Source organism: Schistocerca nitens, chromosome 3 (assembly GCF_023898315.1).
Source record: "Schistocerca nitens isolate TAMUIC-IGC-003100 chromosome 3, iqSchNite1.1, whole genome shotgun sequence".
Lineage (NCBI taxonomy): Eukaryota > Metazoa > Arthropoda > Insecta > Orthoptera > Acrididae > Schistocerca > Schistocerca nitens.
In genome coordinates, this window is record NC_064616.1 from 434213327 (window position 1) to 434227427 (window position 14101).

The window sequence follows — 14101 nt, forward strand, 5'->3', positions numbered from 1 at the left end:
GCAGCAGAACCCATCGAATGCTAAACGCCAATCCTTTCGACGAAAGGCAGATGATATTAAAGAAATTCTGCCATTACATGTGATACAAAAGTATTCCTATGTAGTCATTTTAATGACGGCTATTAAAAAGACAAATGTTACCCCACTCACTGCACCTCCTAACCCTTCAGAAGTACCTCAGTGTATTTCCTCTGCGTATCGTCAGTTAGCAATGAATAATTGTTACTGCATTCCTGCTTTACCTCTTCATCTGCTGATACCCACTCTGTTTTCAACTCAGTTTCCACTTCTAGAACGAAGTCACAAGCTGCGATATCAGTGTCATTTGGAGAATATTGAGGATCTTTGAGCGTGGCCGTGTATCGACTACCGGCTCTTGATATAGACCGACAAATGATCTCTAAATGCAGACACTTCGCTCTACCACGCGTTAGAGTCATCACCGTAAGTTTGAAGACTTAACTTAGGCATAAGAAAAAAATAACAGTTTTATTTTGATGTTGTTGTTCTTGTGGTCTTCAGTCCTGAGACTGGTTTGATGCAGCTCTCCATGCTACTCTATCCTGTGAAAGCTTCTTCATCTCCCAGTACCTACTGCAACCTACATCCTTCTGAATCTGCTTAGTGTACCCTCCACGCTGCCCTCCAATACTAAATTGGTGATCCCTTGATGCCTCAGAACATGTCCTACCAACCGATCCCTTCTTCTGGTCAAGTTGTGCCACAAACTTCTCTTCTCCCCAATCCTATTCAATACCTCCTCATTAGTTATGTGATCTACCCATCTACAGCATTCTTCTGTAGCACCACATTTCGAAAGTTTCTATTCTCTTCTTGTCCAAACTATTTACCGTCCATGTTTCACTTCCATACATGGCTACACTCCATACAAATACTTTCAGAAATGACTTCCTGACACTTAAATCTATACTCGATGTTAACAAATTTCTCTTCTTCAGAAACGCTTTCCTTGCCATTGCCAGTCTACATTTTATATCCTCTCTACTTCGACCATCATCAGTTATTTTGCTCCCCAAACAGCAAAACTCATTTATTACTTTAAGTGTCTCATTTCCTAATCTAATACCCTCAACATCACCCGACTTAATTCGACTACATTCCATTATCCTCGTTTTGCTTTTGTTGATGTTCTTCTTATATCCTCCCTTCAAGACACCATCCATTCCGTTCAACTGCTCTTCCAAGTCCTTTGCTGTCTCTGACAGAATTACAATGTCATCGGCGAACCTCAAAGTTTTTATTTCTTCTCCATGGATTTTAATACCTACTCAGAATTTTTCTTTTGTTTCCTTTATGGCTTGCTCAATATACATTGATAGAGCAATGATTTTCAGCTCCGACAATCAAAGGCAAACACGTACTTTTTGGCTCTCGAAGGAAGGGAGGAGGGAAAATTAGTTTTTAAACTCCCCTACAAAACGAAGTTATTGGAGACGGGGCTCATCCTTGACAAAGATGGAGCAGGAATGTGGCGAATCTGGGAACCCTTCTGAGATTGGCCGCAGGTGATACAGAGAAATACCATGAAAGCTACATCTGGATGGCTGAACAGGTATTTCAAACCCGCTTCTTCCGAATACGAGCCCGTTGTCTTAGCTACTGTCCTATCTCAGTCAACTTATTGGTTTGAATATCACGATGGCAAATAATTTTTCTTTGATAGTTAGCTTACAAATTTTTACAGCGAAATCCGCCGTTTTCGATTTATTTGAGCACTCTTGCGTGGATGATGTCCCATATGCCGAAGAGCAGCCCAACTGCTTCACTGCAGGGCACGCTCTTTACTTCTCCAGAACATGCTTCATCGTTGTAACATTCTTTTCAGATAGATATGTAGATGTTCCGCACGACAGGGAAGAGTTCGTTGGATAGTTGGTTGATTTGGGGAAAGGGACCAAACAGCGAGGTCATTGCTCCCATCCGATTAGGTAGGGATGGGGAAGGAAGTCGGCCGTGCCTTTTCAAAGGAACCATCACGGAATTTGCCTGAAGCGATTTAGTGAAATCACGGAAAACCTAAATGAACATTGCCTGACACGAGTTTGAACCGTCATACTCCCGAATGCCAGTCCAGCGTGCTAACCACTGTGCCACCTCGCTCGGTAAGGAAGAGTCATAGCCGGCCGCGGTGGTCTCGTGGTTCTAGGCGCGCAGTCCGGAACCGCGCGACTGCTACGGTCGCAGGTTCGAATCCTGCCTCGGGCATGGATGTGTGTGTGATGTCCTTAGGTTAGTTAGGTTTAACTAGTTCTAAGTTCTAGGGGACTGATGACCTAAGATGTTAAGTCCCATAGTGCTCAGAGCCATTTGAACCATTTTTTGAAGAGTCATAAAGGATGAAGTTCCTTAAATGAATCGTTCCAAACAAATTCAAATTAACAGAGCGTTGAAGATAGACTTCACGAATGGGACATTTTGATATGATGCAAAGAACTACTGAACCGTAAAACTGTGTAAACTCAATTTTATTCCATGGTGATGTACCTCTTGCTGCTAACTGTCTGAAAGGAGGGTGAGATTGGAAAGAAAAGTTGCAACTCCTGTCTATAGCTAATAAACAGAGCGATCTAAATACGTTCGGGAGAATTACGCAGCTTGTACATAAGGAGTCTCACGTCGAAAAACTTCCCTAGCATCCTTCGAAGTGATAAGTCTCACAAACGAGAGTTTGGAAAAAAGTAGAAAAACCTATTCTTCAGAAATGGCGTGGTGTTGAAGCAGAGTACGAATTAAACGAGAAATGACACTGCGCAAAAATGTAAAAGAGCGGTGGTCACACGTAAGAAAAATTGGAAACATCTAATAGTTTCAATTCAAACAGAGAAACCTATAAGAAGTTATCAAGATCGACGGGAACTTTCATGCTGTATATCATTACGTGACACCTTAGAAAAGTAAAAATAATGAGTAGCTTCTTCTAGAAATGTTATGCACTGTATTTCCAACGATTTTATTTGCAACACAGTGTCACTAGAAATGAAACCTTTGGGAGACAGAGAGAAAACATAAAGCGGCTCAGATCTTAGACCGAGACAAATAACTCAGTGCCCTCCATTTCCATATGACGGCTTATTACGATGAGAGATCAAATTACTATATGATGTGATGACCACATCAGAGATAAGGCTGAAAGTGGTTGAAATTGGCTCATTAATTTCACATTTATGGAATCTGAAAATGTGGTAATACGGCTACTCTTTCCGGGTAACACAATTTGTCATCCACAGGAAGTCGCTAATGTGAGAATTACAGTCCACGACAAGCAGGTAGTTAGAGCTCTGTTGTTCTTACAGGAGCGCTGCCGGTGCGTTCCGAGAAACTCTAAGAAAATGGCAGACATCAGACGGTTCACTGCAGCGTAAGTGATTAAGGAGCGAGCATTGCCTTGTGATACACCTACTGAACATAGCTCTTACGATCCTGTGATACGAGTTTGTCGATATAATTTTAGAAAATTTCGCATCAGGCAAAGTTCAGTTCCAATGCTTCGTAGTCGAGGGAATTTGCGCCTCCAGACAGAAACCTCAGAAAAAAATACTAATAGCTATAGTTTCTCTCTATCAAGATGGGAAAACACAGCGTTGCTGCTCTAACAGTCAACAATTCAGCCATTCTTGACAACTCTGTTAAATAAACGCTTGCGTCAAATAAAAAGTGTACAACTTTATTATAATTATTAGTATTATATCTTTTGTCCACAGTGATCTATTAAGCATGAAATGCCGGATCCAGTGATCTATTCATCCATGTAGCGGAACCGTATCGATCAATCTATACTTCAACCGTATGTGGGTACATATATCTATGATGTAGCCTTTAGACACATGATACTACGCCAAATAATTGTAGTTCTGTCAGATAACTGAAAAGAACTCCGTGTAGAAAGGCAGACGAGGAAACAGCTATTCACAAGGGTGTTACTTTGTTTCGAAGACGCAGTGGACTACTTAACGGCCACGTGCCAGTGTCTGATGCAAATGCGCATCCCCGCTTGCAAAAAGTGGATCAGAGCACTGTGGGACTTAACTTCTGAGGTCATCAGTCTCCTAGAACTCAGAATTACTTAAACCTAACTAACCTAAGGACATCACACACATCCATGCCCATAGCATCCCCGATTGCATGTAAATTTCTATTTTCGATAACTAGAGGCCGTTGTTGCACTTCCCTAACGTACGTGCGAAAATTGTTCATACTATGATAGTGTGTTCGAGGTTTATCAGTGTAATGAAACGGAACATGGAGGAATTAATGACGAGCATCGCAGTTCATATGCTTTAGTTGATACAGGATGGTAAATTATACGTAATGAAAATGATTTTGGCCTAGAGGCTCAAGACTCTACTTGTATTCATAATCAAAGGAAAACATTAAAATCATTAAGAATGGACGGTATCTCTAAGTATCAGCACATCATTGCAATCATAGTCGAAAGACAGACGTAACGTCCAGTATGAGGGCTGTTCGGGAAGTATGGTTCGATTGATCGCGAAATGTAAAACACTGTGAAAATCGGAAATATTTTATTCGCAACACTTGGCTACAACTTCCAACCACTTCTCTAAGCAGTCGCTATTCCGACTTTCAAACGCCCTAGTCCCGCAGCTACGTTGGTCTGCAGCTCGTTGTCTGTGCCAATATGTTGTCTCCATAGCCAGCGGTTCCTTTGGGCAGATATGAAAATCAGATGAAGCACGTCCGTGCCGTATGGTGGGCGATCAAAGACTTCCCGTCGAAAGTAGTGCAGGAGTGAATTCGTTGCCCCTGCAGTAGGCTGTCGAGAAATGCCAAGGAGAAGGAAATGCTGACAGTTACGATATGTGAGGCTGCATGAAATCAGACGAAATCTCACGGCAGGCACCCATATTAAGTGGGAGACCCTATTTTCTAGGCGACTTTACGAGCTAACTGTGCTCAAACAGCTGAAAAGCGTGACGTGACGCGATCGACTGGCATACTACAGACACCTTCCAACCGGCGACTGAATTTTATTCTGAAAACGAAAGAAAAAAGACTGTACAAACCTCATCGTATTTTCTTTGTGGTTTCTGTTTCGAGACGTAACCCTCCTATTCTGAAAACAGTAAACTAGAAACCATTGACATGTACATTCACATCTATACTCTGCAAGCCACCTCACGGTTTGTCGTGGAAGGTACTTTGTGTACCAGTGTCATTTCCCACCTTTTGGTGTTATAGCCGCGAATGGTTCGCGTTAAAAAGGGATTCCTAGTGAGCCTAAGTGTAGGCTCGAATTTCTCTGGTTTTATCCTCATGATCATTTCCCGAGATGCACGCAGGAGTACGCAATGTACTGGCCGCCTCTTCTAGGAACGTGCTCTGACGGAACTTTAACAGTAAACCACACCGTGACACAGAATGCATCTCTTGCAGCGCCTGCCACTGGAGTCGACTGAACATCTCTGCGACGCTTTCCTGTTCACTAAATAAACCTGTAACGAAACGTGCTGCTCTTCTTTGGATCTTCCTTATTTCCTCTATCAATCCTATCTCGTACGGATCCCAGACTGATGAGCCGTACTGAAGTATTGGTCGAATGAGTGTTTTGTAAACTACCTCCTTTGTTGATGCATGAAATTTGCTGACAATTCTTTCAATGAATCTCAGTGTGTCATCTGCCTTACCTGCTATTAATTTTATGTGGTAGCTCCACATTTACAGTAAATCATATCCGAGCCACATTTACAGTAAATCATATCCGAGTTTATGTAACATATGAAACACTTCTATAGAAATTAACAAAGCAAACGTAATGAAATTATACTGTAGTGCTTCGTAATCAAAAATATACAACGGACATGAATAAAAAATTTCATTGTATCATTTATAATTAATGATCAGCAAGAATACGAATTTCGATTGATCTTCACCCTTTTCAGATCTGTAGAAACCAACGTTGAGCATAAAGACTAGTTTGAAAGTTTTATCGACAATAAAGGATGTTCATTTAGGGAGAGCCTTTCTTTTAATAGCGTAGCTTCAATTACAGTGACTGCTTTGATAATTTTATTGACAGATTTCATACAGATTCCTGCATGATACGTATAATACTGCATGACTGAATAACAGTCCTTTGCAAATGTCTGAAAGGCTGTGCCAAAAAATCTGTAAGGAACTGATAGAGAAATACAGATACAGCCCACCACAAAAGTTTAATTCTGATTCATTTGTTTAATTTCGAATTAGTCTTTATCCACGAATAATGGACAAAAAACGTAAAAATGAGATAACTGAATAGGTTATGTGCAGAAGCCAAAAACAGAAAATTTGCCAAAATACACTACCCATGACAAGGTATAAATAAAAAAATTCGTGAGTATACTTTTCCAGACATAAAATCTGTTTCCGGCAGAAGCAAACAATCGAAATTTACAACATAATTATCCAAGAGGACAAATAATTTCATTACGCACTCTGACTATACTCCGCAGCGACGCATTTCATAAAACGATGGATGAAGCTTATTATGATAGCTTTTGTAGACTTAGAGAAAGTGTTTGAATAAGTTGACTGGAATTTTGAAGGTAGCAGGGGTAAAATGCACGGAGAGGAAGTTTATATGCAGAAAGGAGACTGCAGTTATACGAATTGAAGGGCATGAGAGGGAAACAGTGGTTCAGGTTTATAGCCTGTCTCCGATATCATTCAATCGGTTTATTGAACAAGCAATAATTGAAACCATAGGAAAATTGCGATGAGGAGTTCAAGTGCAGGGAGAGGAAAAAAACATTTCTGTAGTTTGCGATGATTTTGTAATTCGGTCAGATACAGCGAAGGACTTGCAAGTGCAGTTGAAAGGAACTGACAATGTCTTGGAAAGAGAATATAAGGTGAACAACAAAAGGAAAAAGGGTAGTGGAGTGTACTCAAATTAGATTATACGATGCCGAGGGAATCACATTAGAAGATGAGACACTAAAAGTAGTAGATGAGTTTTGCTATTTGGGGTCTAAAATAACTGATGATGACGAAGAAGAGAGAATATGAAATGTAGACCGACGATAGCAAGAAAAGTATTGGTGAAGAAAAAAAATTTTTTAACATAGAACATAGAATGAGGTGTTAGGAGGTCCTTTCTGAAGTGATTAGTCTAGTAAAAATTTCTTATGGGAAACAACAGCTTAGGTCATCGGTCCCTATGCTTACACACTACTTAATCTAACTTAAACTAACTTACGCTGTGGATTACACACACACCCATGCCCGAGGGAGGACTCGAACCTCTGATGGGGGGAGCCGCGCGGACCGTGACAAGACGCCCGTAGACCACGCGGCTACCCTGCGCGGCGTTAGTCTAGTGTATAGCTTGCTACAGAAGTGATACGTGGAGGATAAGCAATGCAGAAAGAAAGTGAATAGAATCCTTTGAGATGTGATGCTGTAGAAGAATGCTAAAGAGTAGATGGGTACATCGCGAAGCTAATGAAGAAGTACTGAACAGTATTGGAGAGAAAGGAAGTAGTGGCATAATTTGAGTAAAAGAAAGGCTCGGTTAATAGGACACTTTCTGAGAGGTCAAGGGCTCAGAATTTAGTATTTGTGGGACGAATGGTGGCCAAAAATACACTCCTGGAAATGGAAAAAAGAACACATTGACACCGGTGTGTCAGACCCACCATACTTGCTCCGGACACTGCGAGAGGGCTGTACAAGCAATGATTACACGCACGGCACAGCGGACACACCAGGAACCGCGGTGTTGGCCGTCGAATGGCGCTAGCTGCGCAGCATTTGAGCACCGCCGCCGTCAGTGTCAGCCAGTTTGCCGTGGCATACGGAGCTCCATCGCAGTCTTTAACACTGGTAGCATGCCGCGACAGCGTGGACGTGAACCGTATGTGCAGTTGACGGACTTTGAGCGAGGGCGTATAGTGGGCATGCGGGAGGCCGGGTGGACGTACCGCCGAATTGCTCAACATGTGGGGCGTGCGGTCTCCACAGTACATCGATGTTGTCGCCAGTGGTCGGCGGAAGGTACACGTGCCCGTCGACCTGGGACCCGACCGCAGCGACGCACGGATGCACGCCAAGACCGTAGGATCCTACGCAGTGCCGTAGGGGACCGCACCGCCACTTCCCAGCAAATTAGGGACACTGTTGCTCCTGGGGTATCGGCGAGGACCATTGGCAACCGTCTCCATGAAGCTGGGCTACGGTCCCGCACACCGTTAGGCCGTCTTCCGCTCACGCCCCAACATCGTGCAGCCCGCCTCCAGTGGTGTCGCGACAGGCGTGAATGGAGGGACGAATGGAGACGTGTCGTCTTCAGCGATGAGAGTCGCTTCTGCCTTGGTGCCAATGATGGTCGTATGCGTGTTTGGCGCCGTGCAGGTGAGCGCCACAATCAGGACTGCATACGACCGAGGCACACAGGGCCAACACCCGGCATCATGGTGTGGGGAGCGATCTCCTACACTGGCCGTACACCACTGGTGATCGTCGAGGGGACACTGAATAGTGCACGGTACATCCAAACCGTCATCGAACCCATCGTTCTACCATTCCTAGACCGGCAAGGGAACTTGCTGTTCCAACAGGACAATGCACGTCCGCATGTATCCCGTGCCACCCAACGTGCTCTAGAAGGTGTAAGTCAACTACCCTGGCCAGCAAGATCTCCGGATCTGTCCCCCATTGAGCATGTTTGGGACTGGAGGAAGCGTCGTCTCACGCGGTCTGCACGTCCAGCACGAACGCTGGTCCAACTGAGGCGCCAGGTGGAAATGGCATGGCAAGCCGTTCCACAGGACTACATCCAGCATCTCTATGATCGTCTCCATGGGAGAATAGCAGCCTGCATTGCTGCGAAAGGTGGATATACACTGTACTAGTGCCGACATTGTGCATGCTCTGTTGCCTGTGTCTATGTGCCTGTGGTTCTGTCAGTGTGATCATGTGATGTATCTGACCCCTGGAATGTGTCAATAAAGTTTCCCCTTCCTGGGACAATGAATTCACGGTGTTCTTATTTCAATTTCCAGGAGTGTAGTAGACAAAGAACAAGAGATGAATACAATAAGCAGGTTCAAGTGAATGTAGGCTCCAGCAGTTATTTGGAGGTGGAAATGTCTGCACAGAATAGGGTAGCGTGGAGCTGCATCAGACCAGTTTCCGAGTGAAGACCACAATAACAACAATATGTGGGGAACAGTTATATATTGCCTGACTCATCTAGAATCGTTCGCTACCGAAATTTTGACAGTAAAACAATATACATAGCACAAGGCCTGTTTTTTAGCGTACGACACCTGAGTTTGATGAGCATCTCCTGTACACTTTGGCGCTACCTAGACGAAATGCGCTGCTTATACGAAACGATGTGGATCAAATACTGGCGAAAAATATCCAAATCGGTCGAACGATTTATGGGGCGGCTGGTAAATAATCAAACTCGTCTGTGTTTTTCGTTATAATAAGCACGTAAACTACTTATGTGTGCTTTAAACCTACTTTTTCCGTTTAAAAGAGCCTGAAAACTGTTTTTGCGGTCAGCCAGAAAACGATTGAGAACATACTGACCATAATTTCGTTATAATAAGCACGTAAACTACTTGTGTGTGCTTTAAACCTACTTTTGCCGTTTAAAAGAGCCTGAAAACTGTTTTTGCGGTCAGCCAGAAAACGATTGAGAACATACTGACCATAATTTCGTCTGCAAGTCCACATTACTCTTTGTGCTCACTGAAATAAAATGTTCCTACTTGCTGTTTACTCATCAGCGAAAGGAACTATTATTATAAATGAAAGTTTTGAGTTTTAACTGATATATCCAGTAAAAGTTCATTCACACCAAATATAATTTCCCTAATAACAATAATGTCCCTATAATTAACATTTGCCGCGCGGGATTAGCCGAGCGGTCTTAGGCGCTGCAGTCATGGACTGTCCGGCTGGTCCCGGGGGTGGTTCGAGTCCTCCCTCGGGCATGGGTGTGTGTGTTTGTCCTTAGGATAATTTAGGTTAAGTATTGTGTAAGCTTAGGGACTGATGACCTTAGCAGTTAAGTCGCATAGGATTTCACACACTTTCTTTTTAAAGCAGTTCAGAGACGTCCTCTACGGGACGTTCCAAACAAAATGGTCTATCGCCATGACTTCTAATCACCAATGTATAGTTGCTCACGTTAAAAGTGGAAAAATAATTCCACCACTTGCCACGCGGTTTTGTCAACATTGTGGGCGGCGCACAGACAGTTACTTCCATGAACGTTAAAGGATCCAGAACGGTGTACAGTCCTCGCGAGTTCGTTTCCTACTTTTACCGAATGGTAGCTGCCCAACTCTGACATCATCCAGCGGAGCGCACGAAGGCGTTTGACTGACACTGACAGATAGAGATCTCGGTGCGAAATGCCTCTTCCCACCGTCTCTCCGGCCGTATTTAGAAATGGACGCATCGGACCACCAAACGGAACATCTACTATAAACGCCTAGGCACAGGTAGCAGTATGTAAATGGCCCCTTTCTAGGACATGTATTAATTAATATCTCTATCGTTTAACAATTTACCAACTTATTAATTTTCATATAGTTAGAGTTAACTTCGCTTTAGTTATTCAAAAACATTTAGTTCGATTGTATTTAAGCTTTGCCGGCTAGAACTTTTACAACGGAACCGACAGTAGAGCATGACCTTTGAACTGCCTCTTTAGGATTCCTTGTAATTATTATTATTTACAATACTGTCTTGAAACTTCGTACTGCTGTATTATATATGAATGTAATCGACTGCTGCAATTAGAACTTTCTACTACAAATACAAATGATATCTAATCTATCATGAATAAATACGTTTTCGTTCAAAATTTAGTTTTCAGTAAATAACTTAAAAGCTAATAGAGGTAGCTGACTGGTGTCACCTATTTAATGCTTTTACGTCAAACTAAGGTTAGATACGAATTTTCATCTCTCTTTAGTGCCTTCAATTTTTCCGTAAGAACGCCGATTTTGACCAAAATATTTCTCTGATCAGTTTGAGATTCGTAACTTTTAATTGTGACATAATCTTTCATATTATAAACAATTTTTAGTTTTGTTATTCAGTGTCACATACTTTTTTCGTACTATCAGATATTTTGCCTAATATATTCACCTAATCATTCTGAGACCTCAGCATTGTCAACATTAACATACTGAAGCATACACTGACGAAGTTTGGAAAAGTTATTTTAATTTTAATTTCGCTCTTAGATTATGGCGCAGGCCATTTCTGACGACGTGGCGGTGGTACTACTGAACTGCGGTGAGCCTCGGCACACTCTCTCGCCTCTGTACCTCTTACAGTGGTACAGCGCTTGTTACACCTCACATTATTTTGAAAGCAAACTTTCCCTATGTAAGTTACACTTTGAAAGTACTGTGGCAATTAATGCTATTCTGGCAACTTCCTGGATTTTACCTCTAGTCTTATGCAGTCGTTCCACTTTCAGTTGCTCCCAACACCAGAAGATGTGTTGGTAATAACATCGCAGTCGAAAGGAACGGAGTCAAATCCCTTCCTGGTCTTTCTGATTTGGGTTAATGTGGATTCTCTGAACAGAGTCGAATGCCAGAGTGGTTGTTTCAGCGAGATCACAGACGATTTCTTTCCCCGTCATTTTACTGTGGCCTTCGTCGCATTTCAAGTGCCATTGTGTTTAAAATCGACTGCGGGTTTGAGGGAGTGATAGAATCATCGACATATCTTGTCGAAGTAATTTCAAACTTCAGTAACTCGATTGAAATTGACCATATCGTAAACATATTTTTTCATTGTAAAGAAGAAGGATGGAGATGTGTGTCACTACAACTACATTCGTAACGATCATACTTCGCGAACTTCATACGACGAAACTGAACGCCTATGATTTCGTATTTTTCGGATTTGACGTATGTCACACCATGCAGACTAATAATACAATTTGAGACAAGCAAGTGTTGTTTTTGTTTTGAAAGGGACTGTATGTGCTATGATCATACTCTTCACTAGGTGTATGTCTCAACCAGTCAAAAAGAAAACGAGATTGTGAATCTGAAAAACTTTTAAAAATTCGCAATGTTACTACGTTCGCCTCCATAGCTGAGTGATCAGCGTGACTGTAATGCCGAGAACCCGGTTTCGATTCCTCGTATTGCTAAGATGTTTACCTTGGTGTGAGGATTGGTACGGGGTGCACTAAGCCTCGTGAGGCCAACTGAGGAGCTACTCAGCCGGTTAGTAGCGGTTCCGATATCAAGAAAACCAACTACGCCCGGCAGAGCGGTGAGCTGACCACACCCCCTCCATACTGCATCCGATAACACAGTTGGTAGAGAGCGACAGGGTGGTCGGTCAGGTCCTATTAACTTGTCTAAGGCCAGAACGTAGAACTACTACTACTACTACTACTATTACTACTACTACTACAATGTCGCAATATGTGAAGACAAAATACAAACAGAATTACAAAAGTCGAACTCTAATGCAACGAATATTAAATTACAAACGGATTGACACGATAAACGCCGTTTCTGAAGTCTAAACTATCGCGCAGTCCTGTTACAAATGCAGGTGATGCGAGCGTACTCGGCCGCCTAAGGTGTCAGTGACAAACGTGGGTGAACTACGGCTGTGAATTTTACCGAGCCAAGTTGGCATGCCACACTGGCTGCGTGGGCCCAAATCTCGGACTTGTACCGGATTTGAGAGGCATTTAATTCGTTAAATTTAACTTAAATATGTTACTAACAATTGATGTTGTCTTGGTCATAAGTTCTCTTACGCGTGACCTAGTCTGTTCACTCCCCCTGAAACAAGAAATTGCGTGCCACATACCTATGACGGCAACTATTTCACCTGTATAAATTTGGCATAACACTACGGGCATAGCAACGCATTTCAGCTTCGTGTCAGTTGCTCTTCGTACTACTGAAGTGCTACATTGTATTTAATATTAAAGTTTATTTAAACAGGATTAGTTTGCCTCCCTGTAATATGCGCGAACTAGCACCAGAAGTTTATTTATTGGTGAAGTTGACCTCCACTCAGTAAACACATGTGGCTCACTTCTTGCTGCACTGTGCGTTTACTCTCGACACGACATTCCTTGAAGCGCTGACCTTTATAACATTGACACAATTTTCGAGAAACGCCCAGACAGATGGTAGCAAAAGGAAAAGAGAGGAAAAGAAAGAGCGGACTAATTTCCTCAATTTGTAGGAAAGTAATATTTTACATAATGTGAGAGAACAAAAAGAAAGGGGTGGGCAGAGCGCGCGCGCCTGGATGTTGTGACAGCGGCCAGCGGCATTGTGCCTGCCCGGTAAGTGGCCGACGCAAAAAACGCCGCCCACAGTCATGCGTGCCGGATGCGCTGTCCCCCGTAATACTTGGCATGCACTTCTGCCCGACAAAATTGACGCCCAAATTACTTCTTCGCTGCTGCCTCTAAGAAGACGATTTTTTCCCCTACCAAAAACTCTAAGAAAATGCTAGACTGTGAGGAGGCATGAAACAGGCTGCCTCCACTTTTTTAAAGACGTGAACTTACGACTACAGTGACATTTATCACTTAAGTTTTCTCCACCTGCCGTAATTTCAGTTGAATTTTCTTCGACATTACACAGTTCCTCGGATAACAGTACATAGCTGGAATTTTGTGTGCCGTTCTGAACACTGAACTCGGCTCTGAGATGTAGCCATTCCACATCCCCGTCGATCAGTGTTCTCTCACCTTTCAATCCTATATTACCATAGGCAAAACGTTGCTCGTTTTTGTCCCACCTGCCGCCTTCAACTCACTCGGCGCCCAATGACCATGGATCCTTTACTCCTCCCTGCCCCTCCCACTTCCGCCACGAAAAACATGTGATCTCCCCCCCCCCCCTACCGTGCCAACAAGTCGCTTCTTCCCTAAAACGCAAAATCTACTGTATCGACATCATATGTGTTTTATGTCAATAATTCAGCAATATTAATCCAGATTTTAAAAGGGGAAAAGGTGATATGTATTCAGTCTTGCTCAGAGATAAAGCTAACACCAGTGACTTTCCTTTTTATTATGGTGGTATGCACCGTCCGTCTAAAAGCATCCGAAACTGGT